We start from the raw sequence: 23,458 nt of genomic DNA on the forward strand, positions 1-23,458 counted from the left end.
GGGGGCATGTTGGTAATGGAGAACAGTCAAGAGCAAAACATTAGGTCAAGGCAGGGTTGTGTTTAATAAACATTGATTAAAGTCATGAATGAAAGTAATATAATTAAGTACGCGTACTTGATGTTACACTTGGTAAACCTTCATAAAGTCATTGTTGCATATATTTGCCTTGCATAGCAGTTGATTAAAGACTGTACTAACAGCCAATAGCACAAGTCCTTTGTGATGGTGATGTCTTCAGTCGTGGCCAAGGATGATCAGAGGCCTGCGCAGGGTTCTTTTGGTCTTACGACAGAGTGGACCTAACATTTGCTAGTGTGGACAGGAAGATCACTCCCTTCTCTTCTTTCTCTGTGCTCAGGTATGTGACCACCTTATTTAATAGGCAAACAAGGCCTCTTTTGATAGAAACTTCTCTTTGCAGTGATATTAAGTACTATGAGTGCTGGAGTGATCCCTACCTACTTTTAGTGGTGGTAAATAGTCAGATTCACATAATGCCATGTACCTTCTCTCCTCAGGCACATTTTAGAGTGTGGGGTCCATGGGTGGAGGTGTGCAGCAATAGAGGGCCAAGGTTTTAGAGATAGTGTTAGTGCAGCAGTTGGAAGAAGCAGCCCTCTGCCTATTTTGGAAGCAAGAGCCTTCTTCTTGTAGCTGGTGCCCATACTACATCGCCTCTTTACTCTTTGGAAGCCTGCAGTGTAATGCCTAATTGAAGGAGAAATTGTAGGTGCCTCGAATGGCTTCAACTTCCCCAGTTGTTTGTGTCTTCACATTGCTCAAAATACCTCAGGGCCTTGATGAACAGCAAGCAGGATGCTCTTGAGCATTCCTGCTATGGTGAATTCTTCATTATTTGGGCCGGTTTTGCTCGCCCTTCAGGAATGGATGTAGGGCTTTTTCCAGACTTCAGTCTACAGCACTACTGATAAAGCAGGAGCAGTGTTAAAGATCCAACTGTTTTTGTTGCTCCAGGTCAGGGGAGAGTGAGCCCAACACCTTCTGGGTGTATATATGGTAAAATACAATAAGGTTTCATATATTTGGTGTAAATGCGCAGAAGTCCAGAAATCCCACCCAATCATGTTAAAGAAAGAATAATATAGTTAGAATCACATTTGTCAACACTATCTCAGATTCATTATAATGTGGTTTCTGTCTCTGCTGCTCCTGTGACTCCTCAATAATTAGAACACATTTTTCCAAATCAAGGTTAACTTCACATGAGAATCACATAATGGTCTCAAAAGGTGAGACCTTGGGAATTCGTTCACTATGTCAACACAGCATTAAAACAAAGCTTGAGAATGCAGCATAATTTTGCACATAAGAGAATGACATCATGTTTCAAAACATTGTCTACAAAATACCTATTACTTGCTGATTTCATGGTGTGGAAAGTACAGACACATCATTGCGTGCAAGAATAAGATGGCGACAGCCATCCACAACCATTTTCATTTTGAAATTAAGGCCTACATTATTAGTGTTACAGTAAACCCAGCTTTTCAGCAGAATATCTTGACTTTATTATGTGTTAACTAAATCATGTTAATGTAGTGATGCGTTTTCTCTAAATACACTATTCCAACCTCACCTCAGATGAGTTTTCAAATCACTACTGCATCCTTTACATTTTCTTTCATTACAGTTTTCACTGGTTTCATCTTCTTCCAATTCCATTATCTCATCAAAAATCTTATATCGGAAATCGTCTAGCTCCAGATCGTTAAACTTTCTTTTTATGCTGCTCATTGTTGACAGCTTCTCAGTACTCTTACCGTTCATCTTTCTCTTCATCATAAAACACCTAGAACCCAATACATAAATTAAAATGATTATTATAGGGTGAGTATCCCGTTAAGAGTACCCTTTCCTAGGTTACCAAACCACTCTAAAAACTTTGAAAATCATTTCCAATCTCACCAACCCATAAACTAACTATTTTTTCAAGAACTTTTATCTCACACATTATGTTAGTAATATTAGCAACATATCTGTTAATCTCATTACTATTATCAGGCACATATGTGCAGCATTGCTGTGCCTTCAATATGCAACAGACTCCATCCTATTTTGCTAATAATATATCTAAAGCTAGCCGACTTTGCCTAAAAAGAGCTTGCATACTCATCAACTCCTTTTTAATGCCGGTTCAAGTACCTGCCGAGTTAGTAGCCAACCTATCCACTGGTGTAGATAATCTTCTAATCTTCACATTATTAAAAGCTATAACAACTGTGGGAATCATTGCACCAAATATATTCTCTAAATCTTGCCCAGCACTACATCTCTCATGCCTCACAACTTTATTATTCTTTTCACTTAACTCATCCACGGAATAAACACAAGGAAACACTTATGGGGTTGTTACGAGTCTAGTGGTCAACAGACCACCAGACTCATAGGGGCGCGGCAGTCTTCTGACAGCCCTATTATGGCCAGGGCGGTCGGACCACCCTGAGACCACCACAACTGCCAGGGATCTCTGATCCTTGTCGGTGGCACAGCGGTCTTGAGGCCACAATATGTTTGGCAGGGCCGCTGCCGCCCTGCCAAGCATATTACGAGTTTCCTCACTGACACACTTTTCATGGGGGTGAGACCAGCATTAAAAGTGTGGTGGTGAAGGAACAAAGGGGTCCCTAAAGGGCCTCCTTGTGCCTCTGCGCCAAGTGGATGCGCACAGGGGGGCATTACATGTGCTCCCCTGTGTGCATGCACACCAGTACCTGACAGTATGGACTGCAGCAGTCCATGCCATACAGGTACTGCTTTTTACATTCCCATTGCGGTGCCTATTTCATAGGCATCACCGTGGGAATGCCATAAAACAGGCCGGCAGACAGGAGAAACTCCTAATCTGGTGGGCGGTTCAAACATGGGTTTGGAGGTGTGGGAGTGGGGCGGTCCCGCTTCTGCACCGCCAAACTCATAATAAGGCCTTAAGACATAATAGCAGCTACCCATACAATTACTGGCAAGTTTAAAATAGGCAGTTCTCCCGCACACATAATAGATCCCCTTAATAATGGGCTCTCGACCAGTCAAAACCAAGTGATTTGTCACATCATTTTCTTTGCATTCGCTCCAATCCACTAATTGTGAAGTTTCAGTTTGTTTCTTTTCCGATATCATACACAATTTCCTTTCTTTGCTGCATCAAAACTTAGGGCCTGATTTAGAGTCTTGGCAGACAGATTATGTACCTTCGCCACGGCAGAATAATTTAGTCCCACCATGGCGGAGATAACCTGCCAGCCAAATGTAAAACTAACCACCAGCCCAGCTGACATCTCTTGCATTTCCAGGAACAGGCTTCACAGCGGTTCCTGTAAATGCATTGAAAGTTTGACATATGATTCTTTAAAAAAAAAAAAATCCCAAAGCAGGATTTTTTTTTAAACTAAAAAACCAGTGACCTCTAGACTTGGGAGTTTTTACCCATGGCAGCGGTGATGGGGTCATTTTACAGTTTTCATTGCCTCCTACCGCAAGGTTTTACTTGGTTGCGACAGACAGTGAAAACTTGAAATTTGCACGAACAGGCAGGCAAATGTGAGCGGTGGAGATGGAGTAACTTTACAACTTACAATGCATTTTCAGGAACCGCCATGCCAACGGTTCCTGACAATGCAAGAGATGTAAACAGGGGCAGTTTATATCTCTAAAAACAGCGGGTAGCATACCCTCACCATGATGGTAAGTACTCCATCATAGTGATGGTAATTACTTCATCTGCCAAGGATTGAGTGAACTCCATAGACCCCGGGATTTTGCTTCCATAGTAAGTATACAAATGCTGTCGATAAAACAAGACGGGGTGCAGATCAGGCTGATGTGTTTTTTTGGATGGACATAAACTAGATATGACCAGTCAGGACCTGAATACTTTCTGTTAGGCACCTTCAGTCTCTTGGGTCTTTTGACTTTTGGGCTTTGATCATCACTGTTACCTTTCTCTACTTACTTTGTTTCTTCTTCTCAGGTGTTTCAAATCCTTCTACCCATTTTAGCATTCTTATTCTGTTTCCTGCACAATTAAGCCAACTGCCTTCATGATACACTTTTTCGCATGAGGTGCTTAAGACTGGCTCTGTTTCACGGAGCTCACTTCTGTCTTCAGATCACTTTTCAACTACTGCTGGTGTCCTCACTTTCTTTGTCACAGGTTGAGGGCCGTTTTGACCCCAATCATCTTCATCCCTCACAGCAATTCAGGATTCACCGGAACTAGGGAGATGCTGAGCATGAGTTTTGATTTTTGTTTTTTTCACTGGATGCAAGACTCTTGAGTATCTTCACCTATATCTTGCCTCTGTAGCTCTAGGGACTGGTCAGACTGGCTCTGCTGGTACCCATCTTGCAGAGATTCAACTTGTGACTCTGTGGATGGACTCACCATATTGACCTGATGAAAAACAGAATGCATTACTTAAGCCAGTCCTCTTTAATACGCAAGAACAATCTTATTGATGATGTTCAAAAGAGCAGCTTTAAATACAGAAGGGATTCTCACTGCCCTCCCCTCATTTCATTGGTTCCCTCTCCTTTTGTTTGGCATGAATCTGAAACTCATCAAGACAAGAGTGAGGTGGAAGCACATATCTTGGCAATTCTGGATTTCAGATTACTGTTGCCCTTTTTCATCACTCCTGATGATTAAGGTCTTTAACGGCAATGGAATTTCTCATTGATTCTATGCTAGACAGAGCAACTCCATGACATATACTTCAACATTTGTACCACAATCTAATTTATTAAAAACAGGTGTGCCAAAATGGCAATTCGCTCAAAAGTAGTTTGGCTACAGTAAAACAGTCAATCCTTATAGTCTGGCTTGCCTTGACCCAGTGGGAGAAAAGGCAGATGACAACCAATATGTTCCTCAGCCCATGGCAAACAGGCATTTCAATTAAATCAACTTGAATGCGAGTAAAAGGATCATCTGACTTGCCTATGTGATTCATGGTTACAACTATCTTTTTAAACAACAGTGTGGATCCCAGTCATGGGACCCTGGGGCCTAGCTCAGTTCAGGTGTATGATTGGTTGGAACCCTACGCCTTCAAGAAAGAGAAATTTATTTCTGGTGTCCCCTCACTCACCGGGGTTGCCCCACGGTGACATGCTTCATCATTGGGGCCCTCCCAGTTCTCTACGAAAAGGGGCGTGCTGCGACTCGCGAACTACGCAGGAGCACTGTTAGTGTGAATGACTATGTGTGGTGCGAAAAGAATAAGTGGAGTGGGTGTGTGTGTGTTAAAAATACCATACTTAGTGTGCCTAACTGTTTTATTGAGCTCCTATGCAGTTATATTAAAAGTGGGGTTGATGTCACTGTAGGACAACCTATAATGTGGTTGACTCAGTGATCAATATGGTCGACATGTTTCATGCTACCCCTAGCATTTCATCGGGACCATGCAGGGACCAGCCCTGCATATGCCACTCCTAAATCCCACTCGTTGGGATCGAGAGAATATTATAACAATATTAAAGTGAATTCATGCATGCATTTATTTTAAAATACATACGTTCCTCTCAAATAGTGGGTTCTGTAAAATAAAACATATTGTTAATAACAAATCTTCCCCGAGGGAAGATACACATAGTACATTTGCATGCCACTCGCATACTGTGTTTCGGAGGATGGTTGGCGCCATATCGGCGCGTGCATGCTTTCCATTAGTCCAAATAGTCGTGAAAATGTTCGTGAATTCACACACATAAACAAGACAGGACTTTTGTGACCAAACAATAGACATAACAACACATAATAGGTACACAGAAAGGATTTCAATAGTTACTTATAGAAGCGAAAATTGACGCTTCATGGTCACGCGGGGGGGTCAATTTCACTTATGGGATACACTGCTGCAAAAAGATGATAGATATATACAGTGCCCATTAGATCGAAATTACGCTTTGATCATTGAGTTTAGAAAATATGATCACCTTGTTACTCGGACTCACAATGTCCATTCACTCAGGGTTAATGTACTTACATCCTGTCTTGTGAAATCGCGCTTTGCTACCTACTCGGCACCTCCCCGGACCGCATCTTACCTGGCCAAAGCCGGCGCGTTGGTTTTGTTTGTTTCTGTCCCGGCATTGAGACGGAAACGCCCTCGGCAACTAGACCCGTGTGTCAAGGATTCCTGACATGCGAGAGGAGGAAACGGTAACCAGCGGAAACGGACTACATCTCCCAGGATGCTTAGCGGTTGAGAGGTTATGTAAATCGGAGAGCCGTTACATAACTCAAAGAAACCACGCCCTTATGTAATCGGGAGAGCCGTTACATAACTCAAGGAAACCACGCCCTTATGTAATCGGGAGAAACGTTACATAAACTCAAGGAAGACACGCCCTATAAAGGGAGGAACCTGGAGGTACAACGCTGTCGGATATTGTGTTTTCACCGACGTACCTGCTTCGTGAAGGGCAGCGTTCCGGAGAGGTGCTCCAGACAGACAAGAACGGAGGTAGGTTGAGTCGTTACTCCCTGGGCCGTGTCTTGTCCAACTGCAACCTGTTACTGACCCGGAAGCTCTACCAGACAACCATTGAGCTCCGCTCTGACTCGGCTGAGTCAAGGCGCTTGGGTGTTTGAGCTGGTAGGAGTCGTAGCTCCCAGCCAGACACGAGATACAAGGACTACCAGCTGTAACGCACACCAGGAGGTGTTTGCCGCGTTACAGGCTTGGGCGTCCATAGGATCGATCGAGCTGCTGCTCTCGGTTCTGTCCCCTTGTTGTGATTTGGGTATCGGTGACGCATCACCCGGAGGTGACTCCGCGTCCCGGTGCAGTCCGAGGAAGAGGTTGAGCGGCTGCTCCCTTCAGGTAGAGACCCCGGCTGGGTGTTTCCCTGTCTCCTCGTTTCCCCCCCATCACTCTTCGAGCCTCGCACAGCATACCGAGTGGCATTGCCGGCCATTTCGTTTCCTGTCCTCTGTTGGCATACGCCGGGATCGGTGTATTTGCAGAGGACGGTGAAGACCATCATCCGTGCTGTGGGCTGGTAACGTAGATGGACTGGAGACCTCCAGTGACTATATCTTTTGGTTACTCTTTGTATTCTTTTGAAGCCTTTATTAAAGTATCTAAGCATACACAAGTGGTTGCGTCCTCATTAACGTGTTGTTTACCGATCCTGAGACGTTCAGGACGTTACAAAATATCCGACCTTTCTCTACACTAACTGTCTCCTGGTCGATAAACAGACATGGCAACCCTTGATGATGTGCTGGCTGCATTGGCGGCCGTGCAAGTTGAATTGGCAGCATCTAGACAAGAAACAGCCGATGTTAAGGCCAGACTGGATGCTATACAGTTGGACCCGCTCACGCCCAGCTCCTCCCTCACGAACCAAAACCCTGCGGTAGTGGTGGAAATGCCGGTCGCCGTACCCTTGGCAGCACCGGAAAGATACAATGGGGACCCCAACACAGTGCAGGTATTCCTCACTCAAGTGGCACTGCATCTGTCGTGCAAACCGAAGGCGTTCCCCACGAGTCAGTCTCGGGTGGCTTTCCTTATTTCTTACTTGGCTGGAAACGCGGCACAGTGGGCCGTACCTCTGGTGAGCAGGGACGACCCCATCTTGTGTGATTGGGGTGCCTTCCGCGAAGAATTCCTGAAGGTTTTTGACCGAAGGGCTGACTCGTACACGGCGGACCGGGAAATGCTTGAGTTAAGACAGGGATCCAACGACCTGGTACAATATCTCAACGCGTTCCGTAGGTTGGTTGCGGAAACCAAGTGGCCTGTTGCCAAACAAACGGCGCTCTTCCATCAAGGGCTGTGCGATGAGCTCAAGGACGCCGTGGCTCATATTGACCCTCAACCCAAGACATGTGAAGGCCTTATCAACCTCGTCTTACGGTTGGACCATAGGCTAAGCGAAAGAAAGGGGAGAAAAGGAAAGGCCCTTCCATCGTATGTGACGGTGGGAAGTCCTGAAACATCCACCACAGCCAAGGGGGAACCCATGGACATTGGCGCTATACGAGCGAGTCTCACAGCCACAGAGAAAGAATCACGCCGTAAACAAGGATTGTGCCTATATTGTGGCAAAAAAGGCCACTACGTACGTGAATGCCCTGCCAAGCCGAAGACGTCACGTTATCGGACCACCCGGTCGGTAACAGCCGTAGTGGACGTACCGGCGGAAAACTAGAGGACTCCCAGACCAATGAAGGGGCATCTCGGAGTCACTCATCCATCCCTTCTCTTTCCAACTCGGTCACCAAAGGGCAACGACACCTGTTTCTCACAGTGCACGTGGGAGTGCACGACCAGTGGATACCCGTTGTGGCCATGGTGGATTCAGGGGCCACGGGCATGTTTATGGACTACAACGAGGCATGCAGGCTAGGACTAGTGCTTATTCCCAAAGCAGTACCCGAAGACGTCTATGCAGTGGACGGAAGGCGATTGGTGACAGGGCCCATCGGGCAGCACACGGGGGCCATCCCGGTGAAATATGGGAGGAACCATTTGGAAAACATTGATTTTAACATCATCCGAGCACCCCAATACGGGGTCATATTGGGATTGCCGTGGCTACAGAAACACAACCCCTCGGTGGATTGGCCAACGCATCGCATCGAAATGACGTCACCATATTGCACCCTGCATTGTGGCATACGACCGGAACCCATGGACGCAGGAAATAGCGGGAGTCAGACGGTGGCTACAGCGGCAGAGAAAGATGTGGCTCTCCCCCAAGCTTATCACAGTTTCGAGGACGTGTTTGATGAGGTGAAGGCCGAAGTGCTACCGCCACATAGACAGTTTGACTGCCAGATCGACCTGGTGCCGGGGGCCAGCGTTCCCAGTGGCAGGCTGTATGCCCTGACAGAGCCTGAAAACGTGCATCTCCGGGGGTATCTGGATAAACTCCTCAAACTAGGATTCATCCGTCCGTCCAAATCTCCGGCCGCCTCGCCGCTCTTCTTCATCCCGAAGGCCAATGGGGAGCTGAGGGCCTGTGTGGACTTTAGGGCGTTAAATGCGATAACAATAAAAAACAGGTACCCCTTACCCCTCATCAGTGTACTTCTGGAACAAGTCAAGAAAGCACGTATCTACACCAAGTTGGATCTGAAAGGGGCATACCATCTGGTGCGCATGAGAGACGGAGACGAGTGGAAGACCGCCTTTAAGACCAGGTTCGGCCTATTTGAGTACCTCGTCATGCCGTTCGGACTGTGCAACGCCCCGGCTGCCTTTCAGTACTTTCTGAATGAGGTATTCAGGGAGGTGTTGGATATATACGTGGTTGTATATATCGACGACATCCTCATCTATTCGTCCAGTGTGGAGGAGCACGTACACCACGTCAAAGCAGTGCTCCAAAAACTCAGGGAGAATATGCTGTTTTGTAAACTCAGCAAGTGTGACTTCCACGTCACATCGGTGGAGTTCCTCGGAGTGATGCTGAGTCCGGAGGGTCAGGAGATGGCGGAACGCAAGATCAAGGCAGTGAAAGAGTGGCCGGTGCCTCAAAGCGTGAAAGACGTCCAAAGTTTCATTGGGTTCGCCAACTTTTACAGGCGGTTTATTGATGGATTTTCGGGATTGGTGGCCCCAATCACTCAGCTACTGAGGAAGTCTAAAGAGTTTGTCTGGTCCCCTGAAGCGAACGCAGCATTTGAGGCCCTGAAAAGCGCCTTTGGTAAAGCACCGGTGTTGGCTCACCCCGATCCGGATCTCCCCTACGTGGTGGAAGCGGACGCTTCGGATGTGGCACTGGGGGCTATTCTGTCCCAACGCAACCACGACACAGGGGTGCTTCATCCCGTTGCATACATGTCCCGCAAGCTCAACGACGCCGAACGCAATTACCACATTGCAGAGAAGGAGCTTCTCGCAATCAAGGACGCCTTCACCGAATGGAGGTATTGGTTGATGGGGGCACGACATGTGGTTTCGGTGTATACGGACCATAGGAACCTACAGTTCATGACGGCCACAAGACACCTGTCTCCCAGGCAGTTGAGGTGGATGATCTTCTTTGCGGGGTTCAACTTCCGCATCACATATCGGCCTGGGACGGAAAACAGGAAGGCAGACGCCCTGTCACGTCAATCAGCAGTTAAGGAACCATTGCCTGCGAACGAGCATTCCATCATTTCCCCGAGAATGATATTGGGGGTGATCCAGCCGGACACGTTCCTGAGGGGAATAAGGAGAGGGATCAGGTCATTTGCATGGCGGAGGTGGCTCCTCAGTCACAGAGAATGGCAGCTGAAGGACGGGATACCCCTGAAGGGCAGGTGCCTGTTGATACCCACGCCTAGGCTAAGGAAACAAGCATTCATATGGTGCCACGACTCTCCATGCGCAGGTCATTTGGGCTTTGAAAAGACGGTGGCTAGCATGGGACGGCATTTCTGGTGGCCAACCATGAGAGTGGATGTCAGGAGGTGGGGACAGGAGTGTTCTACGTGTGCTACCATGAAGGCCGATCATGGCCGAACCCAAGGGCTCTTACATCCACTTCCGACCCCGGATAGACCATGGGATAGCATATCACTGGACTTCGTGGTGGGCCTACCGGCAGACCAGGGGATGACGGCGATACTGGTGGTGGTGGACTACTTGACAAAGATGGGGCACTTCATCCCCTGCAAGAGAGTCCCTACGGCCGGGGAATTGGCGTCACTACTCCTTAAGAATGTGGTACGACTGCATGGATTACCTGGGGTGATCGTGTCGGACCGGGGGTCGCAGTTTACTGCACTATTCTGGAAGACATGGTGCACTGCGTTGCACGTCAAGACCGCCCTGTCCACCAGCTACCACCCACAAACGGACGGCCAAACCGAGCGCCTGAACCAAACGCTCAAACAGTATCTACGGTGTTTTGTAGACCAGGGCAGGGAAGAATGGGTCGACTTACTATGGGTTGCAGAAATAGCCTACAACAACGCCACTCACAGCTCCACACAGTCATCTCCGTTCTATAGCAACTATGGCCACCATCCCAGGTTCTTGCCGTTTCTACATCCGTTCAGAGAGGACAGGATTCCCGCCACAGCGGACAGGGTGGCACACATTAAAGACACGTTGATGCGCTCAAGGGCTGTCCTGATCGAGGCCAAGAGAAGATACAAGGCTGCGGCAGACAGGAAGAGAAGGCCCGGGCCGCTGTACCGCACTGGAGACTACGTCTGGATATCCACAAGGAACATGAGGTTTCGAAAGAACAGTGTGTTCCATCCCAAGTACATGGGCCCCTATCGAATTACCAAGTGTGTGGGTCCAGTGAACGTAAAGGTGTGTTTGCCCCAGTCGTTGCGGATACACCCTGTCTTTCATATATCACTGCTCAAACCAGCACCCTCCAAGCCGTCTGGGACACCTAGGCCGGTATGCGTGGAGTCGGAGGTGGAGTATGAGGTGTCGGGCATACTGGCGTCCAAATGGCGCAAGGGGAAGCTGTGGTACCTGGTTGCGTGGAAAGGCTATGGCCCGGAGGAGCAATCATGGGAACCGGCTGAAGGGGTTCATGCTCCGCGCTTGGTTTCCTTGTTCCATCGACGTTTTCCTGCCAGTGCTGGCCCCGTGGGGAGCCGCTGAGAGGGAGGATGTACTGTCAAGGATTCCTGACATGCGAGAGGAGGAAACGGTAACCAGCGGAAACGGACTACATCTCCCAGGATGCTTAGCGGTTGAGAGGTTATGTAAATCGGAGAGCCGTTACATAACTCAAAGAAACCACGCCCTTATGTAATCGGGAGAGCCGTTACATAACTCAAGGAAACCACGCCCTTATGTAATCGGGAGAAACGTTACATAAACTCAAGGAAGACACGCCCTATAAAGGGAGGAACCTGGAGGTACAACGCTGTCGGATATTGTGTTTTCACCGACGTACCTGCTTCGTGAAGGGCAGCGTTCCGGAGAGGTGCTCCAGACAGACAAGAACGGAGGTAGGTTGAGTCGTTACTCCCTGGGCCGTGTCTTGTCCAACTGCAACCTGTTACTGACCCGGAAGCTCTACCAGACAACCATTGAGCTCCGCTCTGACTCGGCTGAGTCAAGGCGCTTGGGTGTTTGAGCTGGTAGGAGTCGTAGCTCCCAGCCAGACACGAGATACAAGGACTACCAGCTGTAACGCACACCAGGAGGTGTTTGCCGCGTTACAGGCTTGGGCGTCCATAGGATCGATCGAGCTGCTGCTCTCGGTTCTGTCCCCTTGTTGTGATTTGGGTATCGGTGACGCATCACCCGGAGGTGACTCCGCGTCCCGGTGCAGTCCGAGGAAGAGGTTGAGCGGCTGCTCCCTTCAGGTAGAGACCCCGGCTGGGTGTTTCCCTGTCTCCTCGTTTCCCCCCCATCACTCTTCGAGCCTCGCACAGCATACCGAGTGGCATTGCCGGCCATTTCGTTTCCTGTCCTCTGTTGGCATACGCCGGGATCGGTGTATTTGCAGAGGACGGTGAAGACCATCATCCGTGCTGTGGGCTGGTAACGTAGATGGACTGGAGACCTCCAGTGACTATATCTTTTGGTTACTCTTTGTATTCTTTTGAAGCCTTTATTAAAGTATCTAAGCATACACAAGTGGTTGCGTCCTCATTAACGTGTTGTTTACCGATCCTGAGACGTTCAGGACGTTACACCGTGCGAGCTTAGCGGCCATATTGGAAGTATGTCTTTTGGGATTGTATTTAGAAACAGATGACGGTGGTCTTTGTCAGTGTTAGCGCTAATGGCATGAAATGGGTAGAAAAGGGAAAATAAAGACTCAGAGCTAAAACTAGACGCTCTATTGTCTCATAATATGTTTATATTCATTTTTAACAAAAAACGGAAGGGTGATTGTTCGTTTTTTGAAACAATACCTCCCACAACCAAAATGAAAAAAACGTTTGCGGTCTTGCTCTATATTACTAGTACAATACCAGAAATAAATTTAACGTCATGATGGGGTTTCTGGGAAAATATATTAGCGTTTAATTGGTTCAATTGTTCTTCAGGATCATTAATGAAGGTGTATGATTTCTTGGTCATTTATCTTGTCCCACAACAGTTCAGAATTACACTAAGGGCTCCATTTGATTCAAATTCAAGTGGTTATAGTGTTTACAGGGCCGATTCCGTCTCTGGGATAGGTCATAGTTCTCAGCGACCAATTCTCGGCATAAGACTGTGGTTAGATCTTGATCATAAAAAAGCCCCCCACGGAATATCATCGTTCAATCCGAGGGTGTCTGTACGTAGTCTAAACACCCATCGTTGTTCACGCTCATGGAGAAATCTTTCTTGATTTTCTTTGGTTTTTGCAGTCTCTAACACTACCCATCTCATGTCATTGGGAGTGTGATTTGTTTCAATGAAATGATTCGTCATTCTTGTTGTTGTCCTTTTGCACCTAATCGTGCTGCGGTGTTCAACTATCCTTGTACTCACTTTGCGTGTCGTCATCCCGATGTAATGCAAATTGCACGTACACGTAATCATGTATACAACCCCACTGGTATTGCAGTTAGACATCTGCCTCAATTCCCAGTTGGTACCATCATTGAAAGTCACCATTTTCGTGGTTGATGTTAAGTGGCAGACACTGCAGTTGTTGCATGCATAATGACCAGTTGGTAGAGATTGTTGTCTGGTTGGAGGATAGTTGGATTTCGGACGAGTATGTACCAGATGATCTTTCAAATTCCTTGCTCGGCGGTGGCTGAACATTGGGATTGGTATCGTTAGTTCGCCACTATTGACGATAGGCCAGTGTTTCTTCACAATTTTAGTTACTTGGTCTGATACTTTGGTGAAAGTAGTGATGCAGATTGGTCTCTTGTTCTGAGTAGTGTCTTTCACCTTGGGTTCCAAGAGTGCATCCCTGTTGTTGTTGGATGCCCGTTTATTCGCCTTTCTTACTATCTTCTTAGGATAGTTACGTGCTTGTAATTTTTTACTCAAATCTTCAGCTTGCACTCTATAGTCCTCTTTATTTGAACAATTTCTCCTCAACCTAAGGAATTGACCGAAGGGAAGATTCTGTCTCAAATGTCTTGGATGAAAGCTATCATATGTAAGCAGGCAATTCCGTGCTGTAGCTTTGAAATGTGTCATGGTCTTCAAAAAGCCATCCTCTGCCATGATGTTAAGATCCAGGAACATCAGTTGGGATCTACTGAGGGTTATGGTGAATTTAAGGAATCTGTCCTGTTGATTTAGCCATTCGAAAAAGGTTCCTGCCTCTTCTTCAGTTCCTTTCCATATTACCAGGACGTCATCGATATAACGTTTCCACGATGTGATATGATTCCTGTAGGGGTTGTTCTCATGTAATATTTTGGTCTTCTCAAGATGGTGAACATAGAGTCCTGCTAGGCTTGGCGCAAATGTGCTTCCCATACTCGTCCCATGCAGTTGACGGTATAGGGTGTCCTCAAATCAAAAAAAAATTTCGGTAAGTGCCAAGCGACAACATTCTAGCACCACATGTCTTGGGGTTTTGTAATCCCAATGGGAGTCAAACAGTACCTCCTCGAGAATTTCAAGGGTTTCACGGTGGGGGAGGCTTGTATACAAGCTCTCCACGTCAAGACTTATAAGTATGTCAGATGTAGGTTCAAAGGTTTGTTCCTTTAGTAGGCAGAGTACATCTTTTGTGTCTCTTAAATAGGTATCCGTTTTCTGTACTAGTGGCCTTAAAAAGGCATCTGCAAATTTAGAAAGCGGTTCGAGGATCGACCCAATGCCCGAAACTATGGGTCTCCCCGGTGGTTTGGTTAGGCTCTTATGTATTTTTGGGATAGTATAAAAGTATGGGGTCACTGGTTTGGTGTTTACCAGAAACTCCGTTTCTTTTTTGCTCACCCAGTCGTTTGCTTGGGATTCCTCAATGAGATATGCTATGGATATCCTAAGACGTTCAGTTGGATCATCCTTGATGATAGTGTAATTCCTGGAGTCACCCAAGAGACGGAGACATTCCTCTCTGTAATCAGTAGTGTTCTGTAACACAATAGCGCCACCCTTATCCGCCGGTTTAATTACTATCCTGCTTTCGTTTGATAATTCCTGGATGGCTTGAATTTCTTGGTTACTAGTGTTTTGAAACACCTTTACTGTTCGTGGATCCAGATCTTTTATTTCCTTCATTATAGCTTTCTCAAAAGCTAGAATCTCGACTGGTAAGTTGGCTGCGGGTGAAATAAAGGTAGACTTTTTCTTCAGACCTGTATCTGTGGCGTCCATTCTTGTTTGGTCTTTAAAAAAGACTTGGAGTTTTATTTTTCTTATAAACTCTTTCAATTCACAGCATAATTTAAATTTGTCAACATTAGCCGTTGGGACAAAACCAAGTCCTTTGTTAAGAATTTTAGTTTGGATTTCCGTCAGTACTGTGTCTGATAGATTCACTACTAAATCTGGGGTTCGCTCGTTGACGCTTCCAGGGGTCCCTTGCTTCGTGTGTGTGGTCCCTCAGATGTCACTGGTTGTGCCCATCTCAGTTGTTGTCCTGGTTTGTTTCTCCCTCTGTTGGATGATTGGCCCCTGCCTAAAAAAGGACGGCCTTGGTTTCCCTGGTTTTCTGGGTTAGTACCCCAATTCATAGGGGGTTGCTGCGGATACATTGGTGTGCCATAATAAAACGGTCCCGGTGCTGGTGGGCCATATGATGGGCCAAATTGTTGTGGGCCTTGAAAAGGTGTCCATATGGGGAACTGTTGGTACCCTCTTTGTCTGAAGGAATTTCCTCTCCCTTTCCTTGATCTTCTGTTCGAAGGGTAATTGTGATTCGATGAGGAACCCGAACTATTTGAACCGGTATCGGATCCATCGCTATCCGTATTATATCCGGGATTCCTATTGTTTACCTTGTAATCCGCTCTTATGTAAGGATACACCTTCTCATGTGAAAAGGCTTTGTGATCCTTGGAAAGTTTCTCATACTTGGTATCCTTTAGAGATTCTTCAAATTCTGACATGCTTTTATTCATTTCATCCAGTCTCTTTTTTAGTTCACTGGGAGTCTGATAAGATTTCAAACGTATCTCTAAAGTGTGGATTTCCTCCAGTAGCGTTTCTGAAAGGCGGGCAGCCGTCTTGACTATAAGCACTAACCAGTCCCTGGTACAGTGCCACGAAATGAGTGACCAATCTTTTTTGAATTGTAGATCTTGTTGGAAAATAAATGGTTCATTCTTAACAATGAGACCTCTTGGAGCTGCACTGACTTTTAAATATTCAGCCATCATCACACCATGGATTAATGTTTTGATCTGGTTACGTTTGAGTTCATTCAATTCATCCCATATCTGGGATGCATCTTTATTTTCCCTGTTTGGTGCCCCAGTGCGTGGTAATATCGAGGCAATAATTCTGTCTACCTCGTCCTCCGAAAAGGAGAGACCTGTAATTTCTGCCATTATATGTAGTTGTTAATTCTGTGTACTTTTATATATTGGTTGTTATTTGTTTGGTCTTAGAATCACTGATAATACCTGGACCGTGTTATCAGTGTATGACTCCCGCAGCCCTACAGCTGCCAGATAACTATGTGAAACAGGGGGAGAAGGAGGATAGATGAGACTAGGTTGTCCTCCTAAAGAACAGTACAAACAACAGTGTGGATCCCAGTCATGGGACCCTGGGGCCTAGCTCAGTTCAGGTGTATGTATGATTGATTGGAACCCTACGCCTTCAAGAAGCAAGGGACCCCTGGAAGCGTCAACGAGCGAACCCCAGATTTAGTAGTGAATCTATCAGACACAGTACTGACGGAAATCCAAACTAAAATTCTTAACAAAGGACTTGGTTTTGTCCCAACGGCTAATGTTGACAAATTTAAATTATGCTGTGAATTGAAAGAGTTTATAAGAAAAATAAAACTCCAAGTCTTTTTTAAAGACCAAACAAGAATGGACGCCACAGATACAGGTCTGAAGAAAAAGTCTACCTTTATTCCACCCGCAGCCAACTTACCAGTCGAGATTCTAGCTTTTGAGAAAGCTATAATGAAGGAAATAAAAGATCTGGATCCACGAACAGTAAAGGTGTTTCAAAACACTAGTAACCAAGAAATTCAAGCCATCCAGGAATTATCAAACGAAAGCAGGATAGTAATTAAACCGGCGGATAAGGGTGGCGCTATTGTGTTACAGAACACTACTGATTACAGAGAGGAATGTCTCCGTCTCTTGGGTGACTCCAGGAATTACACTATCATCAAGGATGATCCAACTGAACGTCTTAGGATATCCATAGCATATCTCATTGAGGAATCCCAAGCAAACGACTGGGTGAGCAAAAAAGAAACGGAGTTTCTGGTAAACACCAAACCAGTGACCCAATACTTTTATACTATCCCAAAAATACATAAGAGCCTAACCAAACCACCGGGGAGACCCATAGTTTCGGGCATTGGGTCTATCCTCGAACCGCTTTCTAAATTTGCAGATGCCTTTTTAAGGCCACTAGTACAGAAAACGGATACCTATTTAAGAGACACAAAAGATGTACTCTGCCTACTAAAGGAACAAACCTTTGAACCTACATTTGACATACTTATAAGTCTTGACGTGGAGAGCTTGTATACAAGCCTCCCCCACCGTGAAACCCTTGAAATTCTCGAGGAGGTACTGTTTGACTCCCATTGGGATTACAAAACCCCAAGACATGTGGTGCTAGAATGTTGTCGCTTGGCACTTACCGAAATTTTTTTTTGATTTGAGGACACCCTATACCGTCAACTGCATGGGACGAGTATGGGAAGCACATTTGCGCCAAGCCTAGCAGGACTCTATGTTCACCATCTTGAGAAGACCAAAATATTACATGAGAACAACCCCTACAGGAATCATATCACATCGTGGAAACGTTATATCGATGACGTCCTGGTAATATGGAAAGGAACTGAAGAAGAGGCAGGAACCTTTTTCGAATGGCTAAATCAACAGGACAGATTCCTTAAATTCACCATAACCCTCAGCAGATCCCAACTGGTGTTCCTGGATCTTAACATCATGGCAGAGGATGGCTTTTTGAAGACCATGACACATTTCAAAGCTACAGCACGGAATTGCCTGCTTACATATGATAGCTTTCATCCAAGACATTTGAGACAGAATCTTCCCTTCGGTCAATTCCTTAGGTTGAGGAGAAATTGTTCAAATAAAGAGGACAATAGAGTGCAAGCTGAAGATTTGAGTAAAAAATTACAAGCACGTAACTATCCTAAGAAGATAGTAAGAAAGGCGAATAAACGGGCATCCAACAACAACAGGGATGCACTCTTGGAACCCAAGGTGAAAGACACTACTCAGAACAAGAGACCAATCTGCATCACTACTTTCACCAAAGTATCAGACCAAGTAACTAAAATTGTGAAGAAACACTGGCCTATCGTCAATAGTGGCGAACTAACGATACCAATCCCAATGTTCAGCCACCGCCGAGCAAGGAATTTGAAAGATCATCTGGTACATACTCGTCCGAAATCCAACTATCCTCCAACCAGACAACAATCTCTACCAACTGGTCATTATGCATGCAACAACTGCAGTGTCTGCCACTTAACATCAACCACGAAAATGGTGACTTTCAATGATGGTACCAACTGGGAATTGAGGCAGATGTCTAACTGCAATACCAGTGGGGTTGTATACATGATTACGTGTACGTGCAATTTGCATTACATCGGGATGACGACACGCAAAGTGAGTACAAGGATAGTTGAACACCGCAGCACGATTAGGTGCAAAAGGACAACAACAAGAATGACGAATTATTTCATTGAAACAAATCACACTCCCAATGACATGAGATGGGTAGTGTTAGAGACTGCAAAAACCAAAGAAAATCAAGAAAGATTTCTCCATGAGCGTGAACAACGATGGGTGTTTAGACTACGCACAGACACCCTCGGATTGAACGATGATATTCCGTGGGGGGCTTTTTTATGATCAAGATCTAACCACAGTCTTATGCCGAGAATTGGTCGCTGAGAACTATGACCTATCCCAGAGACGGAATCCGCCCTGTAAACACTATAACCACTTGAATTTGAATCAAATGGAGCCCTTAGTGTAATTCGGAACTGTTGTGGGACAAGATAAATGACCAAGAAATCATATACCTTCATTAATGATCCTGAAGAACAATTGAACCAATTAAACGCTAATATATTTTCCCAGAAACCATATCATGACGTTAAATTTATTTCTGGTATTGTACTAGTAATATAGAGCAAGACCGCAAACGTTTTTTTCATTTTGGTTGTGGGAGGTATTGTTTCAAAAAACGAACAATCACCCTTCCGTTTTTTGTTAAAAATGAATATAAACATATTATGAGACAATAGAGCGTCTAGTTTTAGCTCTGAGTCTTTATTTTCCCTTTTCTACCCATTTCATGCCATTAGCGCTAACACTGACAAAGACCACCGTCATCTGTTTCTAAATACAATCCCAAAAGACATACTTCCAATATGGCCGCTAAGCTCGCACGGGTCTAGTTGCCGAGGGCGTTTCCGTCTCAATGCCGGGACAGAAACAAACAAAACCAACGCGCCGTCTTTGGCCAGGTAAGATGCGGTCCGGGGAGGTGCCGAGTAGGTAGCAAAGCGCGATTTCACAAGACAGGATGTAAGTACATTAACCCTGAGTGAATGGACATTGTGAGTCCGAGTAACAAGGTGATCATTTTTTCTAAACTCAATGATCAAAGCGTAATTTCGATCTAATGGGCACTGTATATATCTATCATCTTTTTGCAGCAGTGTATCCCATAAGTGAAATTGACCCCCAGCGTGACCATGAAGCGTCAATTTTCGCTTCTATAAGTAACTATTGAAATCCTTTCTGTGTACCTATTATGTGTTGTTATGTCTATTGTTTGGTCACAAAAGTCCTGTCTTGTTTATGTGTGTGAATTCACGAACATTTTCACGACTATTTGGACTAATGGAAAGCATGCACGCGCTGATATGGCGCCAACCATCCTTCGAAACACAGTATGCGAGTGGCATGCAAATGTACTATGTGTATCTTCCCTCGGGGAAGATTTGGTATTAACAATATGTTTTATTTTACAGAACCCACTATTTGAGAGGAACGTATGTATTTTAAAATAAATGCATGCATGAATTCACTTTAATATTGTTATAATATTCACGATCCCAACGAGTGGGATTTAGGAGTGGCATATGCAGGGCTGGTCCCTGCATGGTCCCGATGAAATGCTAGGGGTAGCATGAAACATGTCGACCATATTGATCACTGAGTCAACCACATTATAGGTTGTCCTACAGTGACATCAACCCCACTTTTAATATACCTGCATAGGAGCTCAATAAAACAGTTAGGCCCACTAAGTATGGTATTTTTAACACACACACACCCACTCCACTTATTCTTTTCGCACCACACATAGTCATTCTCACTAACAGTGCTCCTGCGTAGTTCGCGAGTCGCAGCACGCCCCTTTTCGTAGAGAACTGGGAGGGCCCCAATGATGAAGCATGTCACCGTGGGGCAACCCCGGTGAGTGAGGGGACACCAGAAAGAAATTTCTCTTTCTTGAAGGCGTAGGGTTCCAATCAATCATACACCTGAACTGAGCTAGGCCCCAGGGTCCCATGACTGGGATCCACACTGTTGTTTGTACTGTTCTTTAGGACGACAACCTAGTCTCATCTATCCTCCTTCTCCCCCTGTTTCACATACAACTATCTTTTTGCCTGCATTTAGCTACTGGCAAATAATGCATTGCTGGCAACATTTTCTGCCCTGGACCTGAAATGGGTGTTGAACCAATACCTCTGAAAGATATAAATCATACCATCCCTTTCCACATATGTATGTCCATGGTAGTGTCACGAAACAATTAGAGAGAGAGGGTAGGAGGCACTCTTTGTCCCCCGGGTTGAGTATGTAAAACAAAGGAAGAGTGTCATGCGCAAAGGGGTCTGTGTGAAAGCACAGCGGCAAAGACTGTAAAGAAATACCCTCTCAAGGACACAGTGGAAACATTCAAGGGATTTATTAGAAGCCCTCTCTCACCAACCTGGTTGGTGACATGCTTCATCATCGGGCCCACCAGGAGAAGCCGAATGCCTCCCTGGTGTGCTACAACGCCGGATTACTGCAGAGCTGGATTTAGTGACAGTGATGTGAAAAGTGATGTTAAAAATGTCTGAAACTGTACCAACCAAAAAGATTTTATTCACTGGTCAGTTTAGACATAGTTAAAAGGTATGTGTGGGAGAACTACCACAAATTATGATGGGAGTTTCCACTTAAAGTGGGGTCAACATGTTTCTGCCCTTAGAAGTGTAAGATTTACATGGGCATTCGTCAGGACCGTGTAGCGTGTACCTCGGCGGTATGGGCACGCTAAGGCCCACCCTAACCAGAGGACGTGAAAGTTAAAAATTGCTCTATGTGTAAAAAATTGTGCAAGAAAACAACACAAACCACAAGTTGTGGGAATTACCTCCACTCAGAGGAACCTGTGTAGTCTGGAATAAAGAGACAAACATGCATGTAAGACAAAACATATACTTAATGCTTGATCGTTTGAAAAGTAATTGCCAGGACAGTCTCTGCGTTTAAAATGCTGTGAATTGGTCTAAAGGTAGACCAAGTGCCATACGTCTATTTTAGTGCCAGAAGCGCTGTATGGTTGCCCAAGGGGCATTACAGGCGTGTGGGCATGCACTATGGCGAAAGGAATGCAGGCCGCTGGACAGAGCGGCTATATGTGCAGCACTCGTGGATAGCGATCAATAGGCCATTGCTATACAGCTGAAATCTGTGAACAAACACTGGAGCATAATCAGGAGTAACAGAAAAGACTGGCAAAAACCACTCTTCTCTTTTAAAAAAGCTACCAGCCTCAAGGACACCCTTGTTAATACGCGACCCAGAATTGACAAACCCAACCACCACAACACTGGATCTATTACCTATGCATGGGGCCTTTCACCGATAGTAGGGCACTATCCATGCTCCAATTGCAGTGTGTGTCATTTGACGACACACACTAAAGAACTGTCTTTAGAACCAGGGAAAACATGGATCCAAAAAAAACATACAAACTGCAATTCAATGAATGTCATTTATCTCATCACCTGCACATGCGGGAAAAGATATGTTGGTATGACAACTCGAAAAGTCAAACAACGCATCTGCGAACATCGCAGCAACATCAGATGCGGGAAAGTGACAACGAAACTGAGTGAGCATTTCATCCAACATAACCATAATGTTAATGTTAATTTTAATGTTTGGGTGTCTTATATAGCGCTCGGCTACTCCATGGAGTGTCCCGGCGCTTTTTCCAACCCACAACAGACTACAGAGAAATGGCAAAAAAGGAAGAGGGAATAAGCAGGTTACTGTCCATACAGCCATGTCTTCAAGCCCTTTCTGAAGGCCAGCAGACTTGAAGTATAGCGGAGTGACAGAGGAAGGCTGTTCCATAGCTAGGGGGCCAGGCGCTTGAAGGAACGTCCCCCAATCCTAGCCTTCCTGACAGTGGGGACAGTGGCAAGGCCAAGGGATTCTGACCTAAGGGATCTAGTAGGTTTGTAAAAGGCAAGACGTTTCTGGATGTACTCCGCTCCCATAGCATTCAGTGCCTTATGTGCCAGCATCAATGCTTTAAAAACAATCCGCTTGCGGATAGGCAACCAATGTAAGGAGTTTAACAGGGCCGAGGCTCTTGCTCGGCGGGGAAGGCAAAAAATCGCCCGTGCCGCCGAGTTTTGGACCACCTGAAGTTTTTGGAGTAAATAGTCCGGGAGGCCCAAATATAGAACATTGGAATAGTCCAGCCTAGAACAAATCAGAGACTGGACAGTTGTTTTCCTATGCACTATTGGGAGCAAGGGAAGAAACTTGCGTAGCATTTTGAGCAGGCCATAGCAAGTGCCAGTCAGACACAGAATCTGGGACTTAAACGAAAGGCCAGTGTCAATTTTGACCCCCAGATTCTTAGCAACTAGAGAGGAAGATGCAGGAGGAAACATGTTTATAGGCCACCAATCCTGCCAATTCGGGTCAGCCTGACATCCAAAGAAAAGCACTTCTGACTTATCAGGGTTGCATTTAAGGCCATTCGAAGACAGCCCCGAGGCAGCTCCGAATGCTCTCTCCGTCAAACTCTGCCCCCTTATGACAAGTGAAAAGGAGCTGGGTATCATCGGCGTAGGATATGATCTGAGCCCCAAAGGACTCAGCCAGTACCGCCAGAGGGGTCATAAAGATATTAAAAAGAGTCGGGCTCAACACCGAGCCCTGAGGGACTCCGACCTCCAGAGGCGGCACTGCGGCTGAGTAAGGGGGGGCCCAGACCACCTGTCGGCGACCTGCTAAATAAGATTGAAACCAGCTCAACACCGTCCCTCTCAGACCGTTCTCGTAAAGTCTGCTGAGAAGAGCCTCATGAGGGACGGTGTCGAAAGCCGCCGACAGGTCCAACAT

The sequence above is a fragment of the Lissotriton helveticus genome, chromosome 5_1, assembly GCF_964261635.1.
Source record: "Lissotriton helveticus chromosome 5_1, aLisHel1.1, whole genome shotgun sequence".
NCBI classification, from domain to species: Eukaryota; Metazoa; Chordata; class Amphibia; order Caudata; family Salamandridae; genus Lissotriton; species Lissotriton helveticus.